Raw genomic sequence first — 20,763 nt, 5'->3', positions numbered from 1 at the left:
CTGGCTGGGGTGATCCGCCCACCCTCCATGCCGTGCCGGAATGACCCCGCCATATTAGTATGGCTGGGGGGTCCGCGGCGGACGGTCTTTCCATCTTTTCTATGGTGGTGGTGTCTATCAGACACTGCCAGCCATATTACAATGGGCATTTTGCATTGCCTTTCCGTGGCGGCAATGTGCAGTCTGCTTTGGGGGCCCGTTGCAGGCCCCCAGGGACTCTGGGGTGGGGGGGGCTGCACAAGGGAGGTACCTATGGTACCCCCAGCATTTCAAAGAACAATGTGGCACGCACCGCACGGTGACTGTCGCGTTGTCCTTTGAAATGCACAACAGGTATTTTTACCATTGGGGAGGGCGGTGCTTTCAGCACCGCCTGCCCCAATGTTAAAAATACAGGATGCGACTGCCACTGTGGCGGGCGCATCCTAATTTCCCCCACAGGACCCCCGCCCTTATGGCGGGTGGTCCCTTTCCACAATGGGATGGTGGATGGGCAAGTCCCCCCGCCATCCTAATGGGGGCCTAGGACTTGTGAAGAAGGATGTATCCATATGTATGGGTCCCTTCATTTTAAGTAAAGTGAAAAAGAACGTAGTTGTCTTGAATTTTGGTGATGTGTGGAGCATTTCTAGGTAGTAATATCTCGCTTCCCCATACAGGATATTCACTATCAAGAGGTAGACTAGGACACTTGTAACTACGTTACATGGAGTGGTATAGAAAACCCTCATAAACGCTATGATTTTTCGTGAGTGCGGTATATTGTAGTTCTCCGCCCCTCATAGACATTTGGCATTCGTCATTGGGTGATCTATTCGTGCAACATGCCTGCCTCAAGCCTGAGGACCACTCTGGAGCAGCGTAGCAGTGTCCAGAGAAGAGTTTGGGTGGCACCACTTTATTGAGGGTAGAATTATACTAAGAAACAAGTCACCACCAATATTGCTATTTTATTCCAGAAGGCGTGATTTGTTATTAAATTTATCATGGGTATACTGTCAGATCAAGTTACTGGATCTTGGTATATCACTTAAAACATACAGTCAACATGTTTCAGCTCTGTATTACCCAGCCGGGTCTGTGGAGCATTCGTCAGGACAAAACAAGGATTAAAATATACTTACACTACTTGTGTAGTATTAAGGTGGATTATATTCTACCCATTTCTAGGTAGGTAAAATCCGGTACTGCTCTGAGTGATATCAAGAATCTAAGTGTGCTGGGGGTGTGGCTTGACATCACCAAGATGGCTGCGCAGTAGAAGAGCTCCGAGGTGGCCTTCCCGCTCTCATCGAAATCCACCCATGATCCGCCCTACCCTGAGGTGCAAGAACTATCGGGGTATCTGTACTGGATGTGGCATGCACCTGGAGCCAAAGTGGGGCTGAGAACTGCTGTCCTGGAGGCCCATCAGAGGCGGAGACATCTGAGCTGAGGATGGCTTGACTTGGGTGCCTCTGGCAAAGGCCTGACTGCAACAGCAAATGTGAGCAGCAATACAGGCTGGAGGCACGGCCCTACCAACACCCTAAGATAGATGGCTGGACCCGGGCATTGCCCCCTTCCCCTCATCACGGTGTTGAATGAGGGCAGCTAGGGCTGCAGGCGTGGCCAGATGGGTTGGCTCTGGGGCCAAGATCTGTGCTGCATTCTCGAGTCCCCCAGGCGGGGAGAGAGGCCACTGATGATCGAGCGAGACCAACCGTGGAGGATCACACAGGGCCGGCACCAGACACACTGGGCACTTTGGCCAGATGAGACGTGCTGGGGTTTGAGACAGGCAGTGGCGCGGGGGTTAGGCCACAAGCAATGAAAATCCTTGTGCCGTGTATGAGACAGGCGGCCTGAGCGGCTCTGGTCCACCCAAGAGTGCGAACAGCTTGGCAAAGGTGGTTCTGAACATCATTGGAAGGACTGTGGTCTCAGGGTCTGCTGTGGGGAGGAAGCGGAGGGTCTGGCAGTGGGGATCCCTCCCTGCCCCATCCCCCCTCTTGGTCCTTCTAAATACACCTCCTCTGACTGAGTCAATACCGGTGGCCTAGAAGGCACATCAACAAATGGTAAAAGGGAGGCAGGTGCCCCACCTGAGCGGAAGTCTTGACCAGGGCGTGAGGAGCACCCCTCCACAGGTGGAACGCAATGCGGCCCAAGGGTACCCTCCCACCACAAACTAACAAGTTGGACAAATATGCGGTGCCAGGATGACAGTGGCAAAGGGTGCTGCAGGTTCACTGACACAATATCGATGTAAAAAATATTGAGTAAAAAATATAGACAACAAAAATATTTACTCCTATACTTAGACAGGTAAATGCAAAAATATCGACTAAGCAAATATTTTTGTAAAAAAATATAGATGCATAAAATATTTACTTTTTTATTAATGTAAAAAAATATTATATACTAAATTATAAATATAATTTTAACAAAATAAATAAATATAATATACATTTTATTAAAATATAACAAACCTCATTAAATAAATAAACACACAAACATAATTCTTTATACATATATATTTATATTAAAAGAATTATTTTTAATTTATGTTAAAAGTTTAAAGTAATATAAAAAATAATATTATATATTAATGATTTCAAATTTAAAAAAAAACTAAAATCTATAATAAATTAAAACATTGAACTATAGAAAATATTTAACATTAAATTTCACAAGACAATCAGTGCAACAGTAAGGACAGTGCTGGATAGCGGAGGAGTAAAAATTACTATTCCCACTCCAGTAAGTGAAACAGTAGGGAAAGTGTTGAATAGCGGAGGGGTAAAAATTATTATTACCACTTCAGTGAGTGCAACAGTAGGAAAAGTGTGGCTAGCGAAGCAACAAAAATTACCATTCACACTCAAATAGGTTACACAAAAATAAAACATGTAAAAAATGTAAATATATCATGAAAATAAATAAGCAATATTTAAAAAATGAAAAAAAAGAAGACATTATAAAATGACTTACATATAACAAAAACCTACAAATAATGTATACAATAAAATAATAAATACATTTAGAAAAAATAATTCTTTAAAACTAGAAAATATTTACAAACATGTAAATAAATTAATAAATAAATGCATTTATTTTATTGCCTACCCTATAACACCACACCAATAACAAAACACTTCAACATGTTTAATTAAATGTACTTCCTTGATTAAAAAAAGTAAATAATCAATTAAAAATATTATTAATAAAAAACAAACTAATGAACATTAATTGACTCCACACACTTTATCACTATAATATCCCCAACACACACCTAAATTAAACTATAAATGAATGAAAAAAATTAAAACAAAACTTATTTTTAAATTAAAAACTATTAACAGCTAATAATAACGTAATTAAAATGTATTTAATACCCACCCTTTACCCTTTTCGAAGTAAAAACAACACACACAAAAATAAACAATTATCCAAAGTAAATAACACATAACTACATTAACAACTATATATCAATTCATTAGATACAAATTACTTCCCACCCTTGACTCCTATAATCACAACACCCATCTAAAATTATTTACACAATTGCTATAATTATTATGAATTAATTATTTGAAATTAACATTCAATTATTAATTCATCAATTAAAAATAAATTACTTCCCACCCTTTACCCCTATAAACACCACAACACACACCTAAAATTATTGACACAATCCCCATAATTAATTACCAACTAATTAATTAAAATTAATTATTAACCAATTATTAATTAATTAATAATACATTACTTTAGACATTTAACACTATAACAGCTCACTTAAACAAATAATAATATATAAAACATATCAAAACATGTAATATAATTAAATTACTTCCTACCATATTCCCCTATAAGCCTAAACCCCGGTACGCAACTAAAAATGCAAAATGTATATTAAATAAATGAACAAATACTAAAAATGTAACACGTATATGAAAAATACGAACAATTCTTATATCAAATACATATATAATTAATACTAAAATACAAAACATTAATAAAAAACAATATTTTTAACAACTATATTTTGCAAACGAGTTTAAACACTTCTATATTTTTAAAATCGATATTACTCACCTTAACTCAATATTCTTGACCACAATATTCTTGCTGTCGATATTTCTGAACCACGATATTAATAACTCGATGTTTGTGCAACTCAATATTTTTTACTCGATATTCTGTCTCTGCACCGCACAGCCATATCTGGGAGTCAGGAGACTGAGGAGCCCTCCGTGGGGGCCATCATGGTGGCTATCTGAGAACTGGAAACAACCTTGGTGTCCAAAATTGACAAGGTCACCATTGAGGTGAATCTCCTACGTGCAGACATGAACAAGACCTCAGAAAAGGTCACTATTGTGGTGACAAATATTAATGATTTGCAGTCTGCGACCAGAAATATGTAAGATCGATACAGCAACTTACACACCCCACAAGATAATGGCTGCAAAGTTGGAGGACCAGGAGGGGAGGACCCGCTGGAACAACATCAAGGTGGTTGGGGTACTTGAGGGGCGGAGTGGGCGAAGGGCCCTAGTGTGGACTTGTTCCTGGAAGATCTCATAGTTAAACATCTCCAACCCAAATGCCTGTCAAACCTTTTTCAGTGGAAAAAGCGTACAGAGCACCGGTACCACCACCAAAGCCGAGGGACCCCCACAAACTATTATTGCACATAGCCTCAATTTTCGAAACTGCAATGCAATCCTACAGGCTGCATGAATCAAAGGCGATTTGCCCCATGAAAACACAGTAATCTTCTTTTTCCCGGTCTTCACCCTCATGGTCCAACGCCAAAGACGCACATTCAATGAGTTCAAGAGAGTATTGCAGACTGAGGACCTCAAATACATGATGCTATTTCAAGCCAAGTTGAGAGTATTGGACAACGGCAAGTCATTGTACTTTATAATGCCTGGCGAGGTGGGGAACTGGTTTTTGACAGCAGCAACAAGGAAACAACCGATGACGCAGGGACCAAAAAGAAGCTTCAACCCAGAGACTGCATACCAACGGCCCAGGTAGAGGCCTCCCTCCAAAGACTGGCCCCTTGAGCCCAAATAAATGAAGCATGGGGGGTAGGGGTGCGTGCGGGGATATCTATGAGACTGCAGTTAAGAACTGACTGGGTCAGACATGGGATGCAGCAGAAATGTTGTGAGCCGCAACAGGTTAACTGACTCTCACCCGAGGAGAGTAGGGGAATAGGGACTCTGGCACTGGCGTACAAAGGGACACTTATCAAAATTGATGACGTAAGGAGAGTGGAATGGCTGCCCTTTGTTCATAAGTGCGAGCGCTAGCCAAACCCAGTTGATAGGATTATGGTTCTATATGGGCAACAGGCACTGTGCAAATTGGGGAAGTGGGTAGTTTTAAACCTACAGTGCAGGGTAGCAGGGAGGGAGGTTTACATTAAGGGGCTGTTTCAAGATGTTCAAAGTTACGTTTGTTTAATGTTTTCTCTGATCCACTCTTTGAGTCACCATACCAAACACAACATGAAGGGAAACCACAAAGGTTGCCGGGTCGGCATCGGGGAGTGGGACTGATATAACAACTACCTGGCCACTGAGATGACATCGCAATCCATGGCTATATTGAAAATCCTGACATGGAATGTCAACGGTTTAGGGGACAAAATTAAGCGGATCATGGTCCTACAATACTCACGTAGGCATTCCCCTGACCTTGTCTTCTTGCAGGAGACACACCTGCGAGGTAACCACTACCTAGCACTCAGCAGATTTGGGTACACCCTCCTTGCTCATGTGGGTTTTACAGTAGGCTCCAGGGGAGTGGCTATATTGGTAAAAAATCCGGGACCTCTCTTAACTAACCGCATCTGACAAGACCCACTGGGTATGTTTGTGGTGCTGGCTGGGACGTGAGAGTGCTGGAATCTACAATTATGCTCCATATTCCACCAAAGTTGCATGCGGGGATCCTTCCCATAATGTCTCACCAACTCGACAGGACCATGGTGCCGGCCTGAGCTGGGGTTCGGATCCCCTACGGACGTTCGTGGAGGCGATAGGCGTATCGGACCTATGGAGACTTTACAACCTGACCAATAGAAAATATACACATATTTCTTTTTTTTTTTTTTTTTTTTTTTTGTTTTTTTCTTATTTTTTTTTTTTTTATCCTCATATTACGTGCATAGCTCCAATCTATCAAAACCAAAGGACCGCCACAGAGCAAAGAAAAGAATGGTCGCGTGCAGTGCTGTCTCAGCTTATAGCTGGTAGGAGAAAGTTCATTCGGGAGGGAAGAAGACCGGTTCCCCTCAGCACCAATCACAACAGCCAAACATGATTTTGCTTAGGGATGTGCCTCAGGAGATAGTGTCCAAATTATCGAGACCCCCATAGCTCCAAGACTGACAGTCATGGCAGCAAGGATAAGCAATGTACGTGTTAATCATAGGACCTGGGGAAAAAAAAAAAAAAAAAAAGCAGATTTGGGTACACCCTCCTTGCTCATGTGGGTTTTACAGTAGGCTCCAGGGGAGTGGCTATATTGGTAAAAAATCCGGGACCTCTCTTAACTAACCGCATCTGACAAGACCCACTGGGTATGTTTGTGGTGCTGGCTGGGACGTGAGAGTGCTGGAATCTACAATTATGCTCCATATTCCACCAAAGTTGCATGCGGGGATCCTTCCCATAATGTCTCACCAACTCGACAGGACCATGGTGCCGGCCTGAGCTGGGGTTCGGATCCCCTACGGACGTTCGTGGAGGCGATAGGCGTATCAGACCTATGGAGACTTTACAACCTGACCAATAGAAAATATACACATATTTCTGTGGCACATGGTAGTGGGGCTCATCTAGACTACCTCTTCATATAATGCATGCATGTGGGGCACTTCCAAGGGGCACAACATAAGGCAAGGGGCATATCTGACCACTCTCCAGTTGAGGTACTGTTGAGGTACTGTTCCATGGCCCCATCAGAGATTATACCCTACCACCACGAAAAGCTCCCTGGTACTTGAAAAACAAAGAATTCCAAGATGAGTTTAGAGAGCGAATGCAACAGTACTTGGATGAAAATGCGGGGTCGGTTAAATTGCGCTGTATTCTATGGGAAGCATACAAAGTAGTGGCCAGGGGATATGTACAGGCAGCGATAGAGGGACAAAAAGGTAGGAGAGGCGCTCCAAGGCTGACAAGTGGAATGTGAAATAGATGCCCTGGAATGATCAATACTATGTAACGGGTCAGATGACCCCAAACATAGACATAGGATATGCCTCAAACAAAGGGAGACTTAGAAACCTTGAGGAAGATGCAGCACGAAAACATTCGATAGTCACTCAGAGGTGGCTGTACAACCTGGGAGACAAGGCCAATAGGCTTATTGCATGGCTGGAGAGGTGTGATATGGAGCGAAACAGGGTTGCGGAGATTCGAGAGGTGGATGGCACAGTTCCAAAGTCAGGAACAGATATAGGCCTTTGTGTGCGATTATGAACACTTTATTAATCGGCGACAACTAGGACAGGAGAGCTGAATGACAAATTGCTCAGAGACATCTCTCTGCTGGCACTCTCAACGGAAGACAGATAAACCATTTACAATGACTTGACAAAGGAAGAAACAGAATGGGCTATCCGGGACCTGCAGTCTGGGAAGGCCGCAGGCCCGAATGGGCTTCCTGCGGACTTTTTTAAATGTGTGGCAACAAGGGTCGCACAATTGGTGCTAGACATGTTCCACACTGCTTAACAGGATGGGAGCTTACCAGAGGGTTGGCCACAATCATGATCATTCCAAAGAAAGACAAACCATTGGAGCAGTGCAGCTCCAAACGGCCAATTTCCCTACTTAACTTTGAACCAAAGATCTTGGCAAAGGTATTATTAAATTGACTTGGTCCCATTATTTCCACAATAATCCACCCAGACCAGACAGTATTCATGTCTCAGAGGAGCATCAGGCTGAATCTTAGACACTATGCGGTGTAATCCATACTACAGAGGTACATCCAACTGAACCTGCTGCAGTACTGTCATTAGACGCCCGCATGGCATTCAATAGAATGGAAAAGCCCTACCTACAAGCGGTCTTGTCCAGACTGGGCTTTGGACCAAAATGTTGTGTTCGGTCCGCCTTCTCTACCGCGACCCAATGGAGTGTGTTCGGGTGAACGGGTCTGTCTTGAGTCATTCGCACTGCATAGGGGCACACAACAGGTGTACTCCCTCTCCCCGTAAACTTCACAATGGTACTCGAACCACTCGAGGCGTAGGCCCGAAAGGACCACTTGATCTGAGGTATTGACATTGGGGGTGGGTGGGAGGAGCATATTTCCTTGTACGCCGACAATGTATCATTGTATGCATGCAGATCCAGGCAGAAATTTCACAGACTTATTAACATAATCCTGCTCTTTGGCAGTTATTCGGGGTTCCAGATAAACTGGGACGAATCCTTCATTTTTAGCCTAACTGGTGAAATCCTGCTGCTCACAACTGATTGTGCACACCCTAAATAGTTTGGAACCCCAATGTGGGTTGGAAATATCACCAGATTTCAAATCTCAACACTTTGAAAGATATAGCCTTGATGAAGTCGCGGGATGACGCCCCGATAGCGACGAAACACGTGTTGGCTGTGGCTGAAACAAAGAGAATAAAAGCTTGAAAATAAGAACCAAAAGGAACTGTTTACACTTTGTTATTTGAAAATCAATGTGTCTGTATTAAAACAGGGAAACCAGTTACATGTAACGTGTGCTTGGGAGCAAAATAGACTGTATATAGAGATTAGGCTTTGTGATTGTGGAGTTTAGTGGTTTTCCACACCTTTGAGCACCGTTGATATACTTAATTTATACCTCAAACTTTGTGCGATTCCACCAAGTGGCGCCGGAATCCCTATACTAAATACAACGCGTCATAGGATTTATGGATCATGAAGTCAAACAAAGACTTCCTAAACCTAAATCTACAGACCAAGTTATCAAGACTGTGCGGGGACGTAGCACACTGGCGGCGGGTACTGATATCCCTCATGGATAGAGAAGTATTATTCAAAATGATGGCCCTCGCTCATTTGCTATATGCACTACAGAACACCCACTGCAAGATCCCTGACAATTTTTATTAGGCAATTGAAATGGAGCAGCGCAACCTCCTGTGGGAGGGTGGCAAACCACCTATAGCTCTGCACAAACTTCAACAAGGGGTTTTCAATTGCGGATTGGCAATCCCGGACATTTGGAATTACGACTTGGCAGCCCAGCTAATCAATATTAAAGGCAGGGTGTCAGGGGCTAGTGGTGTACAGAGTATGAGACCAGAGTAGTGTTATTCTACTGTTCACTTTTATTAAGGGTTCACACTATAGATTAGGATGATTCTGTAAGTTCTTTCCTTCTCTGGGGTGTTCGTAGTTCTGGGAGCTTCAAGGGTTGGTCCGATATCCCGGTTCTTGTGGCCTCAGGGAAAAGAAAACAATCGGGTATTACTGTTCCGTTCACAGCTATAACTGGTCGTGCTACCGTCACCAAAAGAAAGGGGGGTGTCTTGGTGCAAGGTTCACCGCAGGACTTGCCCTACCTCCCGCCTCCCCGAACGTGCTACCTCCATCCTCACCACACACCCCACCAGAATGCCCCTTTTAACAACACTTGCTTTGGGCTGTGGCCCGCCTCTCGGACCACAGCAGCAGGACCCGTGGCTTCTTCTCCCTTTAGCCCGCCGGGTATGGAAGCAGTGTCTGGAGCGTCGGTCTCTGTTACTCTCAGCACGCTCTACGCTCTTCGGTTCTCCTCCGCTCTCACGCTCTCCTCTCTTCGGTCCTCCGCTGCCAGGTACTCCGCTACCTCCTCTCCGTCCTTGCACACCGTCCGTTCAAAACCTACTCCTCTTATCCTTCCTGCTTCCGCTGGCTGACGGGACTCCTCCCCCTTCCGCCGCTCAACCACTAGACCGCGGTTGTAGTCTTCCTGGTTCTGGATTCTTGGCAACCAGGAAGTGGTGTATAGTTCTTCCTCCTCGTCAGCGACGGAGTGCTCCTGCCACTCCTCCTCCCCACACAGGGTCTTCACGTTCCACTGTGAACTGGCATACAGGGTCGATCGTCTTGCAATGGGAACTGAGGGTATTCTGCAGCCCTATACCGAAGGAGCAAGGAGAGGTCTCTACCAACACACACAACAAACCCTGATTTGGGTAAGAGATGTACAGGGCAAAGTAGGAAGCCTACAGGGTTTCTGTAGATGGAGCCCTATTGGAATAGAAAACCTCCAGGATATATGGCAGAATGGGAGCATGGTCATTTTTGAAGATCTCCAGACAGAATATCAAATGGCTAGTGGAGAACAATTTTGTTATTTACAATTGAGACACAACGTGGGCTGCCACGTGCCAGAAGGGGAGTCGTTGCCTGACTACCTCGCTGGAGGAACGACTGTTACTTGACACCATGATTGATAAGGCAGTCTCCCTCACATATCGGAAATTAATGAACAATCTTCTGGACCCCGTAGGCCCACTGAGAGAAGCATGGGAATAAGACTTGGGGCTACTAGAAGACGATGACTGGTTGGAAGTGATTTAGAGCCCCAGGGAGCTGGCCATGAGAGCATGATTCAGACTAATTCAACTCCGGGTCCTACATAGGTCATACTCCCCTGAAATGCTTCAACACAGGCTGGGTAGATGTGATACTGACGCTGCACCAGGAGGTGTGGGAAACTTTCTTTCATATCATCTGGGCATGTCCCAAATTTCAGCGATACTGGGCAGGAGTGGCGCTGGGGCGCTGTTCGAGGTAACGGGCTTGCACATACAACTAGACGTATGCTGGCAATTGCTGGGAGTCACAAGAGAGACCAGATGGCTCATACATACTAAAATCTGGCTCATGCTAGCCCTGGGAGTGGCGGAACGAAACATAGCAAGGTCATGGGGGGTGCACCAGCCCCACCAAGACTTACCAACTGATAGGAGGACCTAGACTGGTGCCGACAGAGAGAGTAGTATATAAAAGTAAAGGATGCCCCAAAAAATGGGAAAAAATCTGGAGTCCATGCGAGAAATGTAGGACCTGACTGGGTGGAGGGGCAGAAGCGGGGGACCATCAAGAATGCACTTGCAGGATGTGCCTGGTGTTGTAACTGTGAACCCAGTCATATGCAGGAAACACTGTCTACCTAACTCCAGATGTTGCCAAAACATATCTACTTGTTTTTTATTGACTCAAAAAGGTGGACCGAGTATATGTTTCAATTAAAAGAGCTTTAAAAAAAAAAGAGTCTAAGGGGGTCATTAGGTTGGCAGGCGGACTTGGTCCGCCCGCCATCCTTTCGTGAAATTGCTGTGGGGGTTCCATTGTTGACATTAGGATGCTCCCACCACACTGGCGGGCGCATCCTGCATTCCTGGCAATGCGGCGGGTGGTGCTCTCAGCACCACCCACCGCAATGCCAATAAGGCATGTTGTGCACTTCCATGCAAAACGTGGCGGGCACTGCACGGTGCCTGCCATGTTGTGCATGGAACTGCAGGGGGTACCATAGGTACCCCCTTGTGCACCCCCACCCCCCAGAATCCCTGGGGGCTGGCTACGGACACCCAATTGCTTGAACCGCCTGCCTTTCGGTGGCAGTGTTGCCGCCACGGAAAGGCATTTCCTCGCAGACATGCTAATATGGTTGGCGGTGTCTCCCAGACACCGCCACCATGTTAGCAGCTTTTCCGCCCGGTCTACTCTTCATCATGGTGGAAAACCGGCGGACGGTCTTTCCTCCCGCTGGTGTCCCCCCCCCGCCATGGTAATGTGACAGGGGTTTTTTTTTAGTCGGCGGTGGATTTTGGTTTATAGCTGGCAGATCGCCACCGCCATGCAGGCGGTGGCGGTCCGCCCGCCATACTAATGACCCCCTAAGTGTGCCCATCAATGGTAGTTCAAATACCTGAGTGAATGACAAATGCTCCTCTTTTGGTTCAAGATATCTATACTATAGATGAACATAAATATTTTAACCAGAAATGTATGTGATGTAGGCTTGTAGAGAAGAAGTACTAGTTTGCTTTGTTCAGAGAGAAAATGTGCGCTAGATCTTTTTTAATCTGTCTTGTAGAGAATATGTGACAATACAAATGTGCACGTTAGGATATATTTCCATAACCTGCACTTGACACTATTGGGACGCATAAATGTAATCAAAATGGTCACGTTACCGAAATTTCTTTATCTGTTTAGGGCTATACCTCTATTTTTTGAACAATTCTGGTTTACTAAGCTGGAAAAAATACTCAATAGACTAGTATGGGCACAAGGGAAAACTAGAAGGGCCTACAGACATATGACACTTACACGGGAGAAAGGGGGATGGGGAGCACCGGATTTCAAATTGTACTATTGGGCCGCAGCTCTGCAATACTTCCAAGGACTAATCGGAGGGAGACGGGAATACACAAATGTGTATAGAACCATAATGGGGGAGGCCGTGGTCGATGGTCTTCTGAATACAATTGATTATAGACTCTTTAAGAACACCAGGTTTAAAACACTAAAAGCTGTATACATGATCTGGAAAGTTGTGGGGAAAAAAGTGGGTATAGGCAGATTTAGCAGATATACCAGGTTAATAGATAATGAAACACTTCCGGGGGACATCTTCAGGGATGGAACGATGAAGATATGGAACGAGAGGGGCATTAGGAAAATAGGAGATCTCCTGGATATAGAAGGAGGAATAGTAGAATTTGTAGAATTACAAAGCAGATTTGAAATACCCACTAACACTTTCTTTAAGTATTTACAGGTGAGGAGCTACCTGAGGGATAAAAAGGGTGGACGGATAGGTTTTAAACATTGTAGGCTATTGGATAGTATAGAACAAAGTAAACATTGTAAGATACGGCAGATACATGCAGAATTGTATGCATACAAAGTAGATGACAGAGAGAAATTCTCAAAAAAATGGACAGAAAAAGTTGGGACCTCCCCGGAAGGACTTCAGAAGTCTTTAGATTTAGGAAGAACGGTTTTATGCTCGGCCACGCTGCAGTCACAGCACTACAAAACATTATATTGTCTTTATTATACGCCGGCGAAAATAGCGCAGTGGGGTGGGACAGAAGGTACTACATGTTCTAGATGTAATTCTACGGAAGCTGATATAGTACATATGTTCGCCCAATGCCCACAGTTGTACACCCTGAAAACGGCCATAGAAGAATTCCTGGGGAACACTCTCAATATTAAGATAAAATTAAGCAACGAAATATTATTGTTGGGGGTGAAGACCGAGGAAGAAGAAAATGATTCTACAAAGTTTCTGTTTATGGTGGCAGCTGTATATAGAATTTGTATTGCACAGGCTTGGCTTGATAAGACACCTCCCACATTTCAAATTTGGATAGCTAGATTACTAGCGTCATATAACCTAGAGAAGGCTATATATGAGAGAAAGGGGAAAAGAGCAAAAAAATTGGGAGAGGAGATATGGCAACCCATTACGAGGTGGAAGCATAAGCAAAATAGGGTAGGGGTTGGTTAAACAGCTGTATGCTGGAATGGCCTATCCTTTTCTTTTTTTTCTCTTTTTGTTAAGTACAAATTTTGGGGAGTACTGCTGCAAGAATGTATTTGCCCTGTATTTAATTTACTCTATATTATATAGGTTATATAATATATGCATTTTGTGTTGTAAATTTGATGTCTGTAATACGGGGGGGGGGAAATTGTTTTTAAAATGTTACAATAAAAATATTTAAAAAAAAAAAAAAAGGATATATTTCCATAATACAACAAGACAAATGGTATTAGAGTTCAGGTCTACTTAAAGAGATCTGAAAATGTATCAATATAATGAGTTTCCAGACGAGCTCAAGGAAACAGAAGATATGGACACCACATTCTTGAATGTGATATTTCATGAGTTGGGGTGAATTCAGTTATAGTTTGTACAGTCATTTCCAATAGAAGCACGTGGCCCACATATGGCTGAAGGGATAGTTTAGCAAATCAAAATGGAAATACATGTATCCAACAGAGAAAGATTGGGGGACTTAGGGGCATATTATCAAGGGGGTTTATCTCCGCTTTTTTGGCTTTAAAAGCCAAGAAAGCGGAGATAAATTGATCTCCCTATTACCTAGCTGTCGCTAACACCAGTTAGCGACTGCTAGTAGGAGATAGCGACCATTTTGGGCCCCACTTTGCATGTCAGTGATATTTATCACTAATGACATGCAAAGTGGGCGCGCCAAGATGTTAGTGACTGGAAACAGTGCTAACATCTCTATCTCCTATTACCAACTTTTGGAGATATTCGCGCTAAGCTCGAATATCTCCAAAAGCTAACACCTGCCCTGAGCAGTTCTTAGCAATGTTATCCAATGGGAGGTGGATAACATGGCTAAGAGCATTAGCTCGGTAATGCATGGATATCGCTGACTTTTCAGCGATATTCATGCATTGTGGCCGATTTTTATCGCATTTGCGATAAACCTTGGTAATACCAAGGTGTATCTGCGATAAAAATCGCCGCAGCTCAGCGGTAAATTTTTGTCTCTAACCAAGCAATAGCGATAATTATCTCTATTGCTTGGTAATATGCCCCTTAGTTTGAACAACATATGGAGCAGGGAGGTGAGGAAGGCAGTAAAAGCTGGAAGAAGCCTTGCAGAGAGAAAATACACTACTGGGCTGAACAGGCCTGGCGATATAGAGCTGCCAGCCAACCTTGATCATAAAGAGAGGTAAATAAAATAAATGTGACAAATAAAGTGAAATGCTAATTGTATCCTTTTCACTTAGAACTAAAATCCATAATTTGCTTGTTAAAAAATCCATTTTGAATAACTGCAGCATTATAATCCAGAATAGGAATCCCAAAGTACACACAGGACTAAATGCAGTTTATTGTTGGAAACCCAGGTGTAGAGTATAGTAGGAACGGCCTGTAGTATTGCAATAAAATGAATACAGCTCAAAGTAGAATACATTAAAGAAATATGATGTCACAATACTACACGGCCCTTGTCTGGTGTGTTTATATTTTGATTTAAAAATCAATGAATATTATTTCATTGACGCATCATCATTGAAAGCAATTAAAAGTGCAGCATTAGGACGCATTGAGCATGCATTGCTTTTGATAATGTTGCTTGGTCTTACATGAAGATTGAACAAATGGCTCTTAATAAGAAAGTTAAAAACTAATTTTCATATAGAGTGAGAAAACATGTAAGCTTATATCAAAGTTCAAAGAATACACTTTAGAGTTTTGCTTCGTGGACGTGCACATTTCAGGCCAAACTCATTTTCTGTGGGTTGTATAGGGAGATAGTCTTAGTTTTGTTGCCAGTAAAGAATCGTATCGAGTACGCTGCTAAAGTTGGTTAAGTTAATTATTTCTGATTGAATCTCTTGGGAGTTCTATCGTTGATGTGGATACCAAAGTACGCAGCATTTACTGATATACAGTTTACTTGTAACTAAATGAAGAATTTGTTTTTAGGATTATTTTAAGAAACAACATTATCGAGTAGCATTGTTGAAAATTAGATTATTGTAGGTGTTCAATACAAATTGATATATATTGGAAAGAGCTTCTGTGCAGTGTGAGTGAACGTTTTTGGTTAGCTTGTAGTTCATAGTTATCATTTCACACCGAGAAATGCATGCAAATATTTGACAGGTTAAATTTCTATGAGAGTTTGGCCACACACGTCCTATTAATGTTGTATTCATATGTATTTCTATTTATATATTAGGGTAATATCCATCCAATTTTCATTGTTGATTTTTACTCTTCACTTATTTTCCTCAGTATGTTTGTCTGTTGGGGACTCTTTGTTTTTACATAAGTAGTGAAATTTAGCCTTGCGAGTTGCACACTCTCTGGTTGTTTCGCATTGTAGTGGAAACATACTTAAGATGTTTTGCCTATTGTTATTTGGCGATGACGAAGTCTGTTTTTCACCACTTATGATAGTTTGCAATGGTTAGTCTGTTGTTTATGTTCAGCGGCATCAGCTGTTATGCATACGCAGATGTTTAACTTTAGAAGGGAATGCACTTCAGAGAGGAACTACGTTAGTATGAGTATCCACTTTAGAGGTAAGGGAAACGTTTATTAATAAGGTCGCGTTAATACTGAGTGGCATAGCTTATATCGCTACTTTTTGTTTGCAATTCGTTAGGAATATTGTCACACCCCGCGTACTGCAGAAGCAAAGGGAGACGCTAAGAACAGAAGGTTGAAGTAGGTGTGCATTCTCACTGACCTTTTCCATTATCGTTTACAGTACCGGAATTGTATTCTCATATGCCTTTTGTATTACATTCAACAGTGTGTTCATTTAAAGTCTGCACAATGCAATAGTTGTCCAGTGCTGGTCATGGCATCTAAGCAGGTGAGTTCTCCTGCGGTCGCAGGGGACATTATGGAGATTATGTTTGCAGTGTTTCGGTGGCGTTTACAGCTTGACACTCACTTTTGACTTCGGGTTTTTAGGTTTGCACATTAGGGGCTCGATTCCGATCCGGTAAAAAAATCCACTGTACGATTCGTATTCGTAGCCCTTTCCGTACGAATCGTACCCGTCCGTCCGAGTCGCGTAGTACGATCCGCATTCCGTGAATCCGTCCGAATCGTCGCGATCCATACGTATTGCAAGGCTGAGACTGTGAACCGTACGACTCGTACACACACCGTACGACCCGACGAATACGATCCGGACCTGGGAATCAGGACGCGATTTGTACGGTCCACGTCAGGTAAGGGCGATTCGTACGGAAAAGCGCACAATTACATACACCCCGTACAGCGCGTACCCACCCATGATTGAAGGGGTATGGCACGTACCCCTGCGATCATGGGGTGTACGAGCCGTACCCCCATTGTATGATCGGTGTACGATCGGTGTACAAGCCGTACCCCATGTACGATCGGTGTACGAGCCGTACCCCATGTACGATCGGTGTATGAGCCGTACCCCCATTGTACGATCGGTGTACGAGCCATACCCCATGTACGATGGGGGTACGGCTCGTACACCGATCGTACATGGGATACAGCTCGTACACCGATCGTACACCGATCGTACAATGGGGGTACGGCTCGTACACCGATCGTACATGGGGTACGGCTCGTACACCGATCGTACACCGATCGTACAATGGGGGTACTGCTCGTACACCGATCGTACATGGGGTACGGCTCGTACACCGATCGTACACCGATCGTACAATGGGGGTACGGCTCGTACACCGATCGTACATGGGGTACGGCTCGCACACCGATCGTACAATGGGGGTATGGCTCGTACACCCCATGATCGCAGGGGTATGGTGCGTACCCCGGCAATCATGGAAGGGTACGCACCGTACCCGGGGGGGCCATTCCGTACCTGTTTCGGCACGAACTCTGCTTTTACGGCTGTTTTCAGCTCCCGTAGAAAAAGGGTCGTACGGTGCGTACCCGACACGTATCGTACTTGCTGGGTCGTAAAAACCAGCCGCGAACCGTACTGATGTCGCCTACAGCAGTTTCCGAGGGAGAATCGTACGGAGATTAGAGTCGTACGGTGTCTTGTATGACTCGTACGGAGTACGGCTACTGGTACGAATCGTACTTCGTCGTACGTACGGGGGACGTTGCAGGGTACGATTCGTATGGGAAAAACGCTCCGAACGACTATTCAGAGGGGTTTTTCCCAAATCGGAATCGACCCCTAGCTGTTCTCACTTCAGTTGGTCTATTCTGCGTGATTTTAAAAGAGTAGGGGCCTTGCACTTGAGACACATTGCTCGAAAATAGACGAATAACCTTTCTTTAGAGGCATGATGATTTGGCCTGACACTTTTTGTATCTTATTCAAAACTTTATTGAGCTAACAATGTCAACTTGTATGTACATTCAAAATAGATGTATTGTATATATATGTTCACAGTGTCCCCCTGATGAAGGTGTCCGCACCGAAATGCATTGGGAAATTTGAACACGATAATAAAGAAGAAGACAGTGTGCTAAACTGTTACCAATTTGTTCGGTTTTGCTTGGTTCTCTAATTATTTACTGTTTCTTGTACTTCATCCCAAGAGAACTTGGATCATGAATTATTGCTTGAAGAAACTGTTTTATCATAGAAAATATTAGCATTTAGACAACCAAAGACTGTATGTTGTATTACTATTTTTCTTTAGGAATCATTTTGAAAAACCACTGAAAATTATACCTTTTTTTTTTACTAAAGACAGTGGTCTCTAGACAAGAAAGAGTTTTAAGGAACACTAGGATAACATATGCTAAATAGATAATATGTTCTTTTTCCAGCCAGACACCATTTATTCATTAATTAGTATTTAAACAGAAAGGATCAAATAATAAATACAAGTGGGACAACACCTGCATCCAACTTAGGAACATACATGGGAAACATAAAAGGAAGGGAGGGGCGAAGTTTCAGGCAAGAACACGAAGTCTATGTACAGTAGTTTTTTAGACTTATTTTACAGAATAGTACCATTGCATTTTGTGATCCAGAACTATTAGAAACATATGGTACATATAGTGTCGACGATGTTTCAATCCCTTAGGGGAGAATCATGGGATCATCCTCAGGACAGTGAAAATAAACATGCCTTTGTGCAAACATTGTAATTCATGTTTGTCAATTACTTCGTAATGAAGGTAAACCGGGGTTCAAATGCCACACAGTAGTAGGTTGAACTTTTCAGGCTTGAGTCGGAATCCAGGGTGCTGTGAAAACATATTAGATAAGCGCGAGTATTGAATGGGTAAAAGAGAATCCCTTTGTGATAAGAACAGGACGTGAGAAGTTGGCTGCCGTTTCCTGTATGGATCAATGTCGGCTAACCGAGTGAATACTCGAGCAACTTCTAGTAGCAACTGCTCCGACCGTATGATCTGGGAGTCATGTATGTTCCTAAGTTGGATGCAGGTGTCGTCCCACTTGTATTTGTTATTTGATCCTTTCTGTTTAAATACTTATTAATGAATAAATGCTGTCCGTCTGGATAAAGAACATATTGTCCATTTAGCGTATGTTAACCGAGTGCTCCTTAAAATTCTTTCTTGTCTAGGGACCACTGTCTTTAATGAAAATATATACACCCAAGGTCCCTAACACATTGCCTTTGGGTTTGCTTGTCCTGTTTGCATAACTGAAAATTATACAGCACCATATTGGGCACGTGAAAAGTGCTTCCTTGTGTTCAAACAGGATCTGTTTAATTTTGGGAAACCACTGGTACTGCAACATCCTCCCACAGAAAATAATGATGATAGGGACTTAAAATAAAATTTTATATCATGAAAATGTACAGTTATATTATTATAAAACATATTGATAACTTTTCAAATCTAAACATTAATGCAACTTTTTAAAGCATACTAAAACTACATGAATGTTTAAATAAAAATTTACAGTAGCATTTTTGTTTTACTTTGTCCTACATGTAAAATGTATTCGTTTACATCAATTAACATTAACTAATTGTACTAATTTATTTTGACTTTAGTAAACTTTAAAACTTTTGCTATACTTTACCATAGGGAGATCTCCACTCCTGTGGTGCAGAATTCCACCTATGTGGGAAAATCTACAAGTAGTAACTTTGCATTCATAAATTTTGCTGTACATCCTGAATTCAGGGAATGGGGACATGTTACTCTACATATTTTTAGTAACTGTACACGTGTAAAGTGTGGGAGTAATATTTATATGTGTCCATTTGCTCAGGTGTAACTTTACCTTTGCGAATAGCCCCAATTGTCGCTCGTCTCAGAGCATTTACAAACGTTAATTTTCATGTAAGTTTACCAAAAGTCCAAACGAAAGGCAACTTTAGCAGCCACAGAATAAATAATGAATATAAGTAATAGAGCACTGTCAAATGTGTATTAGAAGATATGCGTTTTAATGGGAACAACCAGAGCATGTGTTATGTGATATATAAAGTTATGACATTTCATTAATGTAAAGAAACATACATTTATACAAATTATTATGACAGAATGATCTACATCAACGGATATCACATGAGCTTGAGAAATAGTCCTGTGCCAGAGTAGTGGTTACAATGTGACATTCAAGAAATGTATACTGCATTACCTGAGAGTAATAACCAAAGTCTGTAGACATAAATCAAAAACCCATATTCTCCATTGATTTTTAATTATTATCAACAACAGTGGCTGGATGGACCCCACATCTTACTCTAAACCAAAGTTGCAAAATGTAGTTTTTTAAAGTAATTTTGTTTTTCTCATAGAAACAGCTACAACTATATTGAGAGAAAAAAGGGACATGCCAACCATACATTTGTACATGTTCAACTTTTAAATACTAAGCTCCCTATCTTGTGTACCACAAGGCCTGCAGCATTAAAGCTACACATGATGGCCTGAAGCTATGTTTTCTTGTAAGCCCAGTGTATGGCACAATATGTGTTTCAGTCCACAGATGAAATTTATTTCCCATGCCCTTGGTGTATTTGCCACACTATATACTAAATTGGGGATTAGCTAATTTGACCATGTTTTAGTGGTCGGAGCTCATACATTGGGGACTGAAAACAAGGTCCTCAGTGTGCAGAGTTAGAAAATCAGCAATACCAGTCATTTGAGTCTCCCATTGGTGGGTGTGTCATATGGAAAATGGAGAAGTGGGTTAGCGGTTGCACACACCGCTTCCGTTAAAACCCCTGAAGAGAAGCATATGGAGCTTCGAAATGCGTTGGGCAGATCCATTACGGAGTG

This window comes from Lissotriton vulgaris, chromosome 7 (assembly GCF_964263255.1).
Source record: "Lissotriton vulgaris chromosome 7, aLisVul1.2, whole genome shotgun sequence".
Lineage (NCBI taxonomy): Eukaryota > Metazoa > Chordata > Amphibia > Caudata > Salamandridae > Lissotriton > Lissotriton vulgaris.
Note: the sequence above shows the minus strand (reverse complement) of the source record.